Raw genomic sequence first — 12453 nt, forward strand, 5'->3', positions numbered from 1 at the left:
CTTATGAAACTTCCACATAGGTACATTTGAAGGCAGTTACAAGCTTTAAAATAACGTTTAAAGTAAGTCTTTAGTCTTCTTATTGAGAGTGCTGGGACCAATTGACATGTTTTTTCATTTAATGAAATAACCTTTAATGGTACGTTCACACGCGCGCGTTCAAATCGACATTCAACGGGCACAGTCACGTTCACGAGCGTGTAAACGGTACGCCCGAGCCCGTGAACGCGCCCGTGCCCGTGAATGCCACGAACCGGGCGAGTGTCGGTTTTTTGGCAAAGTTCAAAGGATGAATGTGCGGGCGCCCGGCGACTGTTTACACGCGCGCGGGCAGTCAGTCTCTCCTGCGCTTTCGTGACGATTAAACGTTCTAAGAAAGTCGCTACGATCGGAGATTACAACATGGCGGAATTGTTAACGTCGTTCATCATTTTGATTATTTTTCCAATAAAAATAAGTTAGGCCAAAGGCTATGACAGCAACAACACCGAGATCCTCGCTGCTCGCCATTCTTGCACTGACTGACACGACGGCGCGCGTGTGAACAGCTTGAATGTCCGCCTGCCCGCGACGGGCTGCACGCCGCGCTGCCCGCCAGGCAGCCCGCCGGGCTGCGCGGCGCGCGTCTGAACGTAGCATAAGATATGCATTATTTTGGTTTTATTATTGCCGAACAAATTTAAACTAAGTCCTAGGAAGTCATGTACAAAATATGATAAGAATCCGCTTAACCATTTCAAAGATCTAGCGAATCCAAAAACGTTACCCCAGCAAAATCTCGAATAACTTCGCAACCGAAGAAAGAACAAATACAAAATATGGCACATTTACTTTATCTAGACAACTAATTTTATAGGTATTTATTTAAATATTCCCATTAGAAAGAAAAAGGTCTGGATGGCGTAACGTTACTCTAAGGCGGCCAACTTTCCGAAAACTGAATGCGGGACTTAACCTTTCGTGAAACCCTTTTCACGAAAGGTTAAGTCCCGCATTCAGTTTGGGGCGTTCGCCCAGCGGAATCTGTTTTTGGTGAATTTCTCCACAATGGCTGCATACACAAATTTTTATTTACCATACACAATTATAGGACGTCTTACACTAATTATCTGCATAATTAAAATCTTTAAATTCAACAACATTCCGCTGCGCGAACGCACAGCACACACCCTCGACTACCAGTGCCTGGAAGGGCACGAGCCGGCGCCCCCGAATTCTACCCAGTAGCAGTCGTGATTATAATTTCACGTCAGAGGCCGACAGGCGAACCTGATAAAAACCTGACAACGCTAGTTATAGGTGGTTCATCCTGCACATTCGATAAAATTGATTTTGTTCTTTGTAAATCTCGTACAAGCTCTCTTGGAATTTACGGGATGTCGCGGTCTCGCTACTATGAAGTAATGGTTCTGCCGTGAATAGGAATTATTAGGTATAAAATGAAAAATGGAGGTGATTTTTTTAGCTTTTATTTGATACACTAGCAGCATTAGATGACCCTAACATCCACTTGCGTACCTGCAACAATAGAATAAAATATTAGGAATGTAATTTAGTTTTTCAACGCTAGGTGGTGTTATAACAACAGCAACAGTGCATGTCACAGCCCAGTATTTAATTTAGTTGATAAGTATTATTTTGTTTGCTTTATTATAGTCCAGTTAATACAATATTGTATCACAGGGTGGAGTAAGCATGGTTCTATTCCCTCCAATTCTTTACGTTTGTCTTATAATAAGATAACGACTGCCTCGGAGGGGTCACATCAGACATGTGTTATTATACAATAAAATACAATTAGCCATTCTGGTAACAAATTAATCCAGACAATCAAAACATTATGAATACTATACACTGATACACATAAGTAAAATCTGATATCAATATCAGACTTAAGTAAATCTGAAATAATTTGGCAACCAACTTGGCTGCACAATAGTTTAAAGTTCAATGAACTTCACAAAAGTGTGCTTGCATAGTACTTCAAGGTTTTATTTACATCAATACATTTTAGTTATAATAATGTAATTTTTATAATTTTATTGAGTCTTCTATCGATAAACCTGAAGGAATAAACTGGAGTAAAAAGTCCATAATGTGTTGTAGAAGATTGAAGATCCTTGTACCACAGTACCTATTTGCAATCTATTTTACAGTACTTGCATTTAATTGTTTTCCTGAACAAGAGGTTCTGTTATTTGAGCAAAAAAGAAAATAAATTTTGTTAACACACGGGTGATGTGTAAAGAAAATGTTTTTTTTTTTTTTTGTGAAAATGTACTGAATTCTAGTGGCTGCACATAATGAGTGCTTGCTCACAACTTCCTCCTTTCTTTGATTCAACATGCTTATACTGGCCATACACGCTACAGTACAGGTCGCCTGCAGGTTCAAAAAACTGCACAGGTTTATTCCTACACACGCTCCGGTCTGCAGGCGTACCTGGGCAGGGTGGACCTCTCCGGTAGACCATAGCGTGTATGGAAGGCATTATGTTGAACCAAAGAAAGAAGGAAGTCATGTCAAATTACAGTCTAGGAATTAAGAACATTCAATTAGTAATACTATTGAAAAATGTCAGGAATATAATTATCCGGTATACATGGCGTTTGTGGACTATATGAAAGCATTCGACTGCCTAGAACATCATTTCATTTGGGAAGCCCTGAAAAACCAAGGAATAGAAAGCAAATATATAAGGTTAATAAAAAATGTATATGCAAACAGCAAAGCACGAATAAAATTGGAAACAGAAGGAGAAATATTCTCCATACACAGAGGAGTGAGGCAGGGAGATCCACTCTCTCCAAAACTTTTCTCCGCCGTGTTGGAAGAAGTCATCAGGAAGATGGAATGGGATAACTTAGGGATTAACATAAATGGAACACGTTTGAATCATTTGAGATTCGCGGACGATATTATACTTATATCAGATAATGCAGAGTGCCTTAACAACATGCTCCAAGATTTGGCAAATGAGAGCAAAAAGGTGGGCCTAATAATGAACAAAACAAAAACTAAAATAATAACAAATAGATCACAAAGAAGTATCTTTATAGATCAGGAAGAAATAGAATATGTAAATTCCTATATATATCTCGGCCAACTTATTGCTTTCAACAACCATATGGATGCAGAAATAGAAAGGCGGGTAGCCAATGCCTGGAAACGGTTCTGGTCTCTCAAGGAAGTGCTAAAAAGTAAACAATATACTACTGCAATGAAAAGGAAAGTATACAACACATGCATATTACCCATCCTCACTTATGGTTGCCAGACCTGGGCCAACACACAGAAACAAAACCAAAAACTGACCACGTGCCAGAGAGCTATGGAGAGGAGTATGCTGGGCTACACCATAAAGGACAGAAAGAGAGCTATAGATCTAAGACAAATCACGAGACTAGAAGATGTTGTAGTCAAAACTAAAAAACTTAAGTGGAGATGGGCAGGCCACATGATGAGAGAGAGTAGGAATAAATGGACAAAAGATATTACCGAATGGAATCCTAGATTTCAAACAAAAAGGAAACGAGGAAGGCAAAGAAAACGTTGGTCTGATGACATAAGAAAGAATGCAGGTACACTATGGCATAGATTAACTTACACAAGAGTAAAATGGAAAGAGCTGGAGGAGGCCTATGTGTCACAAGGACACGCTGACACCAAACCAGAAAGGAGAAATTAAGAATAGTAATAGGATTAGGAAATAAATACTTACAATGTAAATACATCTAGTTGCATGCTAAAACTTAATAGTGAATTGTACACATTTATTGTACACATTTATGTTGGCAATAAAGGCTTAATAAATTAGTAATACAACACATGCATCATAGTAAAAACATGGGTTGAACTTGTAGGTAGAATAAATTCTAAAGCAAAATCGTGATTCTTATACGATAGATACTAGGTATAGATCCGTTTTATAAAATGAAAGTCACATTAGCCCTCTTGAAAACTATAAATATCAAGGGGCCTATTCAAGTTCACAGGTGTTTAGTTACTAACATGTGTTTCTACCAATTTAAGGTACGAGTTCGCAGCCGACAACTGCAGACGACGTGTCGCAACGACACTACTGGTTTCTATGTATTTCTATGAAATTCCCTCCGTAGTTGAATGAAGCGACGACATGTCGTCTGCAGTTGTCGCCTGCGGTCGGCTGCTAACTTGTACCTTTACTTGTTATAATAACATGTCAACTAAGGATTTAAGTTCTGGCACATGGTTTTTAACAGTTCATAACCCCAAAATTGAAGACTCTTTTTTCCTCACCAGTTTCCTCAATCAACATTTTGATAAGGACTTGGGACTACTACCTAAAACGACTTTACAAGCTTTATCTATAAAGCACTAAGAACAATAGTTCTAGTTATTATGTCAGTGCGTTTACAGTCAAGAGCTTTAGTATTACAAACTAAAGATCGAAGGCATGTTTATAAAAAAATGCGTTAGCACAAATTCCCAAGGGGAATGCCGGCAGGAGATCGTTTCAAGTTTCAAGACTAAGTATTTGAGTAAATTTACTTACCAGATTATTTGGACCTCGCACGCATCTTCCTCCTTTTGCGCTTTAGCCTTCGCATGCGCTTCTTACGCCACTGAAACAATTAAACACACCACAAATCAAAACGCGGTTTAGCCGGAGATTGTGAATTGTTGAAATAACTTATTAGGACGAATTTAAAAACTTAAATAGTTATATACCTTAGCTCTCATGGTTAAAAGGGAAAAGTTTTAACTTCCCTCCTTCAAAAGGAGTTCGTGATTAAAAGTAAATTTCACGATGCAGATTTAGGTCTGTGTCCGAGACTCCGTTGAATGAAAAGAAGGACTTGCCCAAAGTTTTTTTTTTTTTTTTTAAGTTGGCTAGTCGCTGTATGCGCATTGCCACCGACGAAAACGGGGAAACTTGGTAGGAATGAAATAAAATTTAGGTAACGGAATTTGGATAGGTATTGGATAGGATTATTCGAAAACTACAGGATATTAAACACTTTAAATACGTATGTTATTCAGAGAGATAAAAGCTACTAAATACATATATATATTGGGATCATTAGTTGCTAGCAAGACAGGGATAGAGGTAGGAAAAGGAATCTTATAGGATAAAAGACTTGATAGAAAAGGTTCGTGATCGAGAAGAGGACAGGAAAAAAACATGTGGTTTAAATCGCCAATCTCACCACATTCGCAAAGGGCACTATCAACGATCTGCAGTCGGGCGAGGTGAAGCTTGGAACAATTATGACCTATTCTCATACGAATTAGGCAACTGGTAGCAGCTTTATTAAAATTTAGTTTAGCGAACCACGGTTTTTTTGGAATGCATGATTGGATACGAGCGTAATAGCTACCTTTATTGATACTGCTATTTGCCCATGACTTACTCCAGTCATCCCAAAGAAAATTCTTTGGTAGACTAGCCAAGTCATGAGCAAAATTTATATATGGAAATAAATCACCACATTCTACCGCTTCGCCAGCCAGATGATCAGCTTTCACATTTCCTGTGATGTTGCAATGACCCGGAATCCACACGAAGGAAACTTGAAAACCTAATTGAATACATTGATATAACAGGCTTCTAATGATTAAAATAATCGGAAATACTGGTTTAGATTTAAAAGGATATTTTTTAATTGCTTGCAATGCACTTAATGCGTCAGTAAATATTACTGTCCTACCCAATTTCATTAAGCGGACGTACTCTAAGGCCTTGAGGAGACCAAAGCATTCTCCAGTAAACACTGAAGACTCAGGAGGAAGCTTAACTTTTTGTACTATATTATATTGGGAGTGAAAAACGCCAACTCCGACATTACCAAAAGAAGAGTGTTTAGATGCGTCCGTGTAAATATGATGCCAATTGTCCCAGTGTATGCTCTTTGAAAAGTTGAATAACTCTTTTATACAATTATCATTTTTATTAATGCCTAAATTTAAAATAACATTCGGAGTAAACACTAATGATTCGTAAGAATTGCAAAAAAGAGGAAATGTTATTGATTTATAAGTTGGAGCTTGCAAAGCAAGGTACTTTTTATAGCTAACAACAAGACAGGGAGGTGATTTGTGAGACCAATAGTGAGAAGAGTTGGTTTCCTCTAAAAGAGACTCAAGTTTTGCGCGTAAAGGGTGATTGGAAAATTGTAAGGCACGGAACAAAAACTTGTCAGAAAGATATTGACGTCGAAGGGATAGAGGAGGATCAACCGTTTCGACCTGTAAGGCATTAATTGGGCTTGACTTCATAGCTCCGGTTACAATTCGTAAAGCCTTTGACTGAATAGCGTCCAATCTTTTAAAAGCAGCTAAATTACCAGGTTCTAGTAAGAATGTACCATAGTCTAATACACTTCTAACTATTGCATTATAAATTAATTTTAGTGAGAATGGATGGGCCCCCCACCACACTCCAGACAAACATCTTAATATATTTATTCTTTGTTCACACCTCGCTGCTATATATTCGCAGTGTGGAACTCCAGAAAGTTTGCTATCTAATATCAGACCTAAAAACTTAACTGATGATTTAACAGGAATAGGAACATTATCATAATATACATACACAGGAGGAGGAAGACGCATCCTAGAAAAAAGTACAACAGTACTTTTTGCGGTAGACAGCTCAAGACCATTGTTATCCATCCATTTCTTTAAAAGAGTGAGACCCGATGACAATGAATCACAGGCCGTTGTAACAGAGTTATTTGGGCAATACAACAGAAGATCATCAGCATATTGGAGCACTTTCACTTCATTATTTAGAGAAGATTCAAGATCGTAAGTATAAATGTCATAAAGTAAAGGACTAAGAACTGAACCTTGAGGGAGACCTCTCCACACGACTCTAGATTCACAAGAATCCTCGTGAGTAAGTTTTATATACCTCTCAGATAATATATTTATAATGAAATTTACAAGCATTATAGGCACATTTAACTGCAGAAGTTTATATTTTAACATAGAAATTACAACGTTATCGTAAGCCGAAGTGATATCCAGAAAAGCTGAAACTATGGAGTGATTGGAAGAAAATGCTAATCTAATGTCAGTGATAAAGATACTTAGACTGTCTAGGGTACTTTTACCACGCCTAAAACCAAATTGACTTTCGCTTAATATTTTCTTACTTTCTATAAACCATTCTAATCTATTTTTGGCTAAATGTTCCGAGACCTTTAACATTACAGATGACAAAGCTATTGGTCGATAAGATGAGCAGTCAGAAGGACTTTTGTTGGGTTTCAAAATTGGAAGGATATCTTGCGATTTCCAAGAAATGGGAACCTTACCAGAAATCACAATTTGATTAATTAATTTAAGGTAATATAAAAGAGATAAATCGCTCATATTAGCCAGAAAAGAGTAGGGTATACCATCTGCACCCGGTGCAGAGTCTTTGATTTGGTACAAAACACCTTTTAGCTCTTCTAAAGTAAATGGATTATCGAGTACGCAGGGAGGATCTGATAATGTGAAAGGGATATGATACGCAGATGTATTATCTGAGACGTATGGGGGAGCCAATTTATCTAAAAAACTATTTCTTAATTGAGGTGGAAGACATGCAATAACCGGTTCAGAAAAAGCTGATCTGAATCTTCTTATGTTGCGCCAAACAACAGAAGGTTTAACATTTGGTGATATGGAAAGACAAAATGATCTCCAGCCCTCAAACTTCTTTTTTTTTAATAACTTTTTGGTGTCTGAAATTACTTCACATAAAATGTCAAAATTTTCTTCGGTAGAATTTTCAAAGTAGAACAGTTCACACTGCTTTCTTTTGTGTATAGCATCTGTGCAATCCCTATCCCACCATGGTGGCATTGGGATTTTGTTTAGTGGATTTTTATGAGGGAAAAGATTATCAGCAGTTTTTATCATGGCATCTGATAAAGCATCAGCACAAGCCTGTTCATTCCCACTTTGAATTTCAGGAAGGCTAGAAACGATTTTATCCAAGTGTTCCCTATACGTATGCCAGTTTATATCGGTTAGTTTATACTTCAACCGCGGAGGGCGACTGGAATAAGATTTTTGGCTGGATGGAAATTTTAAAACTATGGGAAAATGATCACTACCATAAGTAGAAGGCATAACTTCCCAACTCAAATGCGAGGCTAGTTTATTAGTGCATAGTGACAGATCAGGTGCACTGGCACCTTCATTTGGAGATGTGCGTCGAGTAGGCGACCCAGTGTTTAAAATACAAAGATTAATATTATCTAACATATCTAATAAAGTACTACCATAACTATTTGTTGTAGCACTACCCCATACTTCATGTTGACAATTAAAATCCCCTAAAACTATAAATGGTTTGGGTAGAAGAGATAAAATATTTACAAGTTCGTTAAAGATTGAAGAAGAAGGACGAGGAATATATACAGAAACGAAACATATACTATCTACAACAGCTGCAATTATGGAGAATGAATTATTATGAGATGGGAGTGAGAAAAGTGAAAATGAATGATGATGTCTGATGAGTAAGGCTACACCGCCATACCCATCAGAACGGTCTTCCCTAAGACAGGCGTACCCAGGGATCTTAAACACAGACCCTGGTTTAAGCCATGTCTCTTGTAGGGCAATAACTATAGGTTTTAAATTATTGACAAGATGTATTATATCAGATTTTTTATTAATTGCGCTTCGACAATTCCATTGTATTGCCTTGGCTTTGTGTTCCATTATGAATATTCTTTTCAGAAACTGCATTAATTACAGTGGCAGCGATGGTCGGTGAGAGGTGTTGAGTCTGGGTTAAAGATTTAATTAGTGCTATGATTAACTCATTTACTGAGGCTGATGATAGATCATCTCTGGGGATGAGAGCACAACCATCTTTTGGTTGAGGCAGACCCCTAGCGAGTTCTTGATGGAATTGCTGATCATAACCTTTTGAAAACTGAGGGGGGGAACGAGGCTTAATAAATACAGTTTTTTTATAAGATGTTTTATTTTTTGTTGGAGAGTAATCCTGAGGAACAGAAGCATTTATATTGCTTGAAACTGTGGGAGAGGAAAGCAAAGCATCAGCATAAGAAATTTTGGAAATTGTGGGGTGAAGTTTTGAGGCTTCAGCATATGATATGCAGGATTTGGCCATAGATTCTTTTATGTTTTTCTGCCTCTCATATTCTAAACATTTCCTGCTAGTGGCCTCATGGAAACCTTTGCAGAGACAGCAATGCAAATTATCCTCAGAGATGGTGCACCCATCCCCAGAGTGACCTTGACCACATTTGTAGCATCTAGGGGTAGATCTACACTGACTTTTAACGTGCCCATATCTACAACAATTATAGCACTGAATAGTAGGGTAAATGTAAAGGTCAACAGCTAAAGAAGTGTAGCACATATAGACCCGCTTTGGTAAAACTTGGCCATCAAAAGTTAATATAACAGTTTCAGTGTTTTTAAACTCGGATTTGCCATCTACAACAGTCTTTCGTTTAATCCTCCTCAATTTTAAAATTTTTCCACAACCAATTGGGACTGAAATATTTTCGAGGACATCATCATCGGACCACTCCATGGGAACGCCTCTAACGACGCCCATGCGGGTCACCGAGAAAGTTGGAATGAAAGCTTTGAAATGTTCTTTTTCTAATAAGCTATTGGTAATAAAAGAGTTGGCGTCTAAGTATGTAGTAAAGGAAACAACCAGACGATTGCGACCAATTTTTTTTAAACTACCGTTTACTATACCTTTAAAAGAATTCCTCCTTAAAAACCTGCCAAATGAAATTGGGTTTAAGTAGCTATTATCGTTGGGAGCAGTTTGCTCTCTCTGTATATGTACAAGAAATGGTGCCGCATCGGAAGAATTGTATACCAATCTGGCTACCGAAACCGGTTTTTGTGGAGATTCATTTGGTTTATTAACATGAGAACTAACAACAGACGCGCTATTTAAAGGATCAGTTTCCATGTCCACCACGCCACAACTGCAGTCGGACTGAGTTTTCGCGCCATTTTTGCGCCTCTTTTTATTGCATTGTTTGCAAAGGCTGCGTGAGGATACCCTCTTCCTCTTTGTATTAGTAGTACTGACGGCGGAGCCATCAGTATCTACTCCGGTGTCGTTGTTCGAAACTGTTACATAATGCCCAACTTCGGGCGGCAATGTTCCTCCGGGGTCATCCGGAGGTTCCATTTCATTAGAGAAAAAACTAAATAAAAAACTTACCAAACAGAATTAACACTAACACTATAACTAAACTACGATATTACGATAGAATATATACAAAAACTTAATCTAATCCAATATAAAAATTATTTTTCAACTTGAGCAAAAGAAAACACGTCCGCCAAAGTTCAGGTTTCCCGCGCTTTTTTCCTTGCCCAAAGTTGCTAGGCAGTTGACAGAGTGTGTTAATGTTACCATAGTAAAAAAAATGTTGGAAAAGAATATATAAAGCATAGTGCACACAAAATGCTAATCTGATGGTACGTTCACACGCGCGCGTTCAAATCGACATTCAACGGGCACAGTCACGTTCACGAGCGTGTAAACGGTACGCCCGAGCCCGTGAACGCGCCCGTGCCCGTAAATGACGCGAATCGGTCGAGTGTCGGTTTTTTGGCAAAGTTCAAAGGATGAATGTGCGGGCGCCCGGCGACTGTTTACACGCGCGCGGGCAGTCAGTCTCTCCTGCGCTTTCGCGACGATTCAACGTTCTAAGAAAGTCGCTTCGATCGGAGATTACAACATGGCGGAATGGTTAACGTCGTTCATCATTTTGATTCTTTTTCCAATAAAAATAAGTTAAGTCAAAGGCTATGACGGCAACAACACCAAGATCCTCGCTGCTCGCCATTCTTGCACTGACTGACACGACGGCGCGCGTGTGAACAGCTTGAATGTCCGCCTGCCCGCGACGGGTTGCGCGCCGCGCAGCCCGCCAGGCAGCCCGCCGGGCTGCGCGGCGCGCTTGTGAACGTAGCATGAGGCATAAGGGCCAAGAGCTAGGATTCTACTCATTCCATATTTTGTACTGATAAACAAATAGCCTTAAACATACAGCACGCTAGATATAGATATTTCTTGAATGCACGATGCACACACACTTGCACAACTTGGGCCTATGTTTACAGACGAAATAAACTTTAGTTTTTTCTTTAAAAAAGAAATCTTTGAAACTTAATCTTTTAAAACTTTGGGCCTTAGTAAACGAACATATATGTTATACAAGATGTGCGCTCTTTATTCGCATCGAATCTCTCCTTTGTGTACTCTCGGTCGTGAGAAAGACAGTTTGCGAGACGCTGCTGACAGATAGCCCGAGCCCCTATTGATGGGGACGCATTTTAAGGCGCTCCTCCAACGATCAATTAACTTATGCAATGTCACGCGATTGAGCGAATATTATTGCACAAAATTTTTAGCATTGTACAATATTTTAATGAAAATATCGTGCACTAAAAATAGTCTGTCAACAAAGCTCAATTTCTAAGGCGACCCCTAGACTTATAATAACATTGTGCACGAAAAATAAGAAACTGAGCAATTATTTGGCGCTAAGGCCCTATACAGAAAGAAAGCTTGGAAGAAGCTGAAAACTTAGAAGCGCTTATTGGCGCTTGACAGCGCTGGTAACCCGCGCAGGAAAATATATGGACACGTGCCGATGAGCGGTTATAAGTTTCCAGCTTTTGTCGGCGCTGGTCAGCGCTTATCGACGCGTGTTCATATATTTTCATGCTCGGGTTACCAGCACTGTCAAGCGCTTATTAGTTTCCAGCTTCTTCCAGCTTTCTTTCTGTATACGGCCTAAGAATCACTTAATTGAACTCTCTCTCTATCCTATCATATATTTATGTCTATCATGTCCTGCCATCGATATATATGTACTACGTACTAGATAGAACGTTCCGAACAAAAAGCTTACCACACTGAACTGCACTGCAGACTATGCAGTGCCCAAAATGGCAAATCAGAGCGATTTTGACACCTGCGTCAGATGGATGTCTATGAAACTACAATTATAAAATAGAAAATACATATCAAGGTACAAATTTACACATATAAACTATTCGAGAGTCAAGTTAGTAAAATTACACGCTGTTCATGCTATTACAACGCTTGTATATCATACTTTTCATTTACAATTCAATTTTACAAATATGCATTAATTTGTTCCCGCCCGCCATCTTGAATTATGGATTAAGAAAATCGTGCAGAAACAGATGTGCCATAAAACTAGCAGTAGGTAAAATATCAATGAAAACAGACTTCACTTTGTCATGGTATGTTCTTACTTTCAAGAAAAAATAATTAAATTCGCGAAAATTTGTGATAGCCCTCTTAAGAAAAAAAACATCGTAATTAATATTAAAAACCCTAAAAATAAGTTCCTGGTTTTAATATATTACATGATTTTGCATTCAATTAGATATAAATAATTTTTTTGATATATTACATGATTTTGAATTCAC

The 12453-nt window shown here is 38.4% G+C and overlaps 1 long non-coding RNA gene across 1 annotated transcript; it reads right to left on the bottom strand.

Annotated features, from left to right (window-relative positions):
- Nucleotides 1-1453: 1453 nt before the first annotated feature.
- On the bottom strand, nucleotides 1454-4843 carry LOC124645916. Its single transcript, XR_006986286.1, has 3 exons — nucleotides 4711-4843; nucleotides 4535-4604; nucleotides 1454-1518 (listed from the first exon to the last, which is right to left on the bottom strand). It is a non-coding gene; the product is annotated as an uncharacterized LOC124645916 (long non-coding RNA).
- Nucleotides 4844-12453: the final 7610 nt, after the last annotated feature.

This window comes from Helicoverpa zea, chromosome 3 (genome assembly GCF_022581195.2).
Source record: "Helicoverpa zea isolate HzStark_Cry1AcR chromosome 3, ilHelZeax1.1, whole genome shotgun sequence".
Classification (NCBI taxonomy): Eukaryota; Metazoa; Arthropoda; class Insecta; order Lepidoptera; family Noctuidae; genus Helicoverpa; species Helicoverpa zea.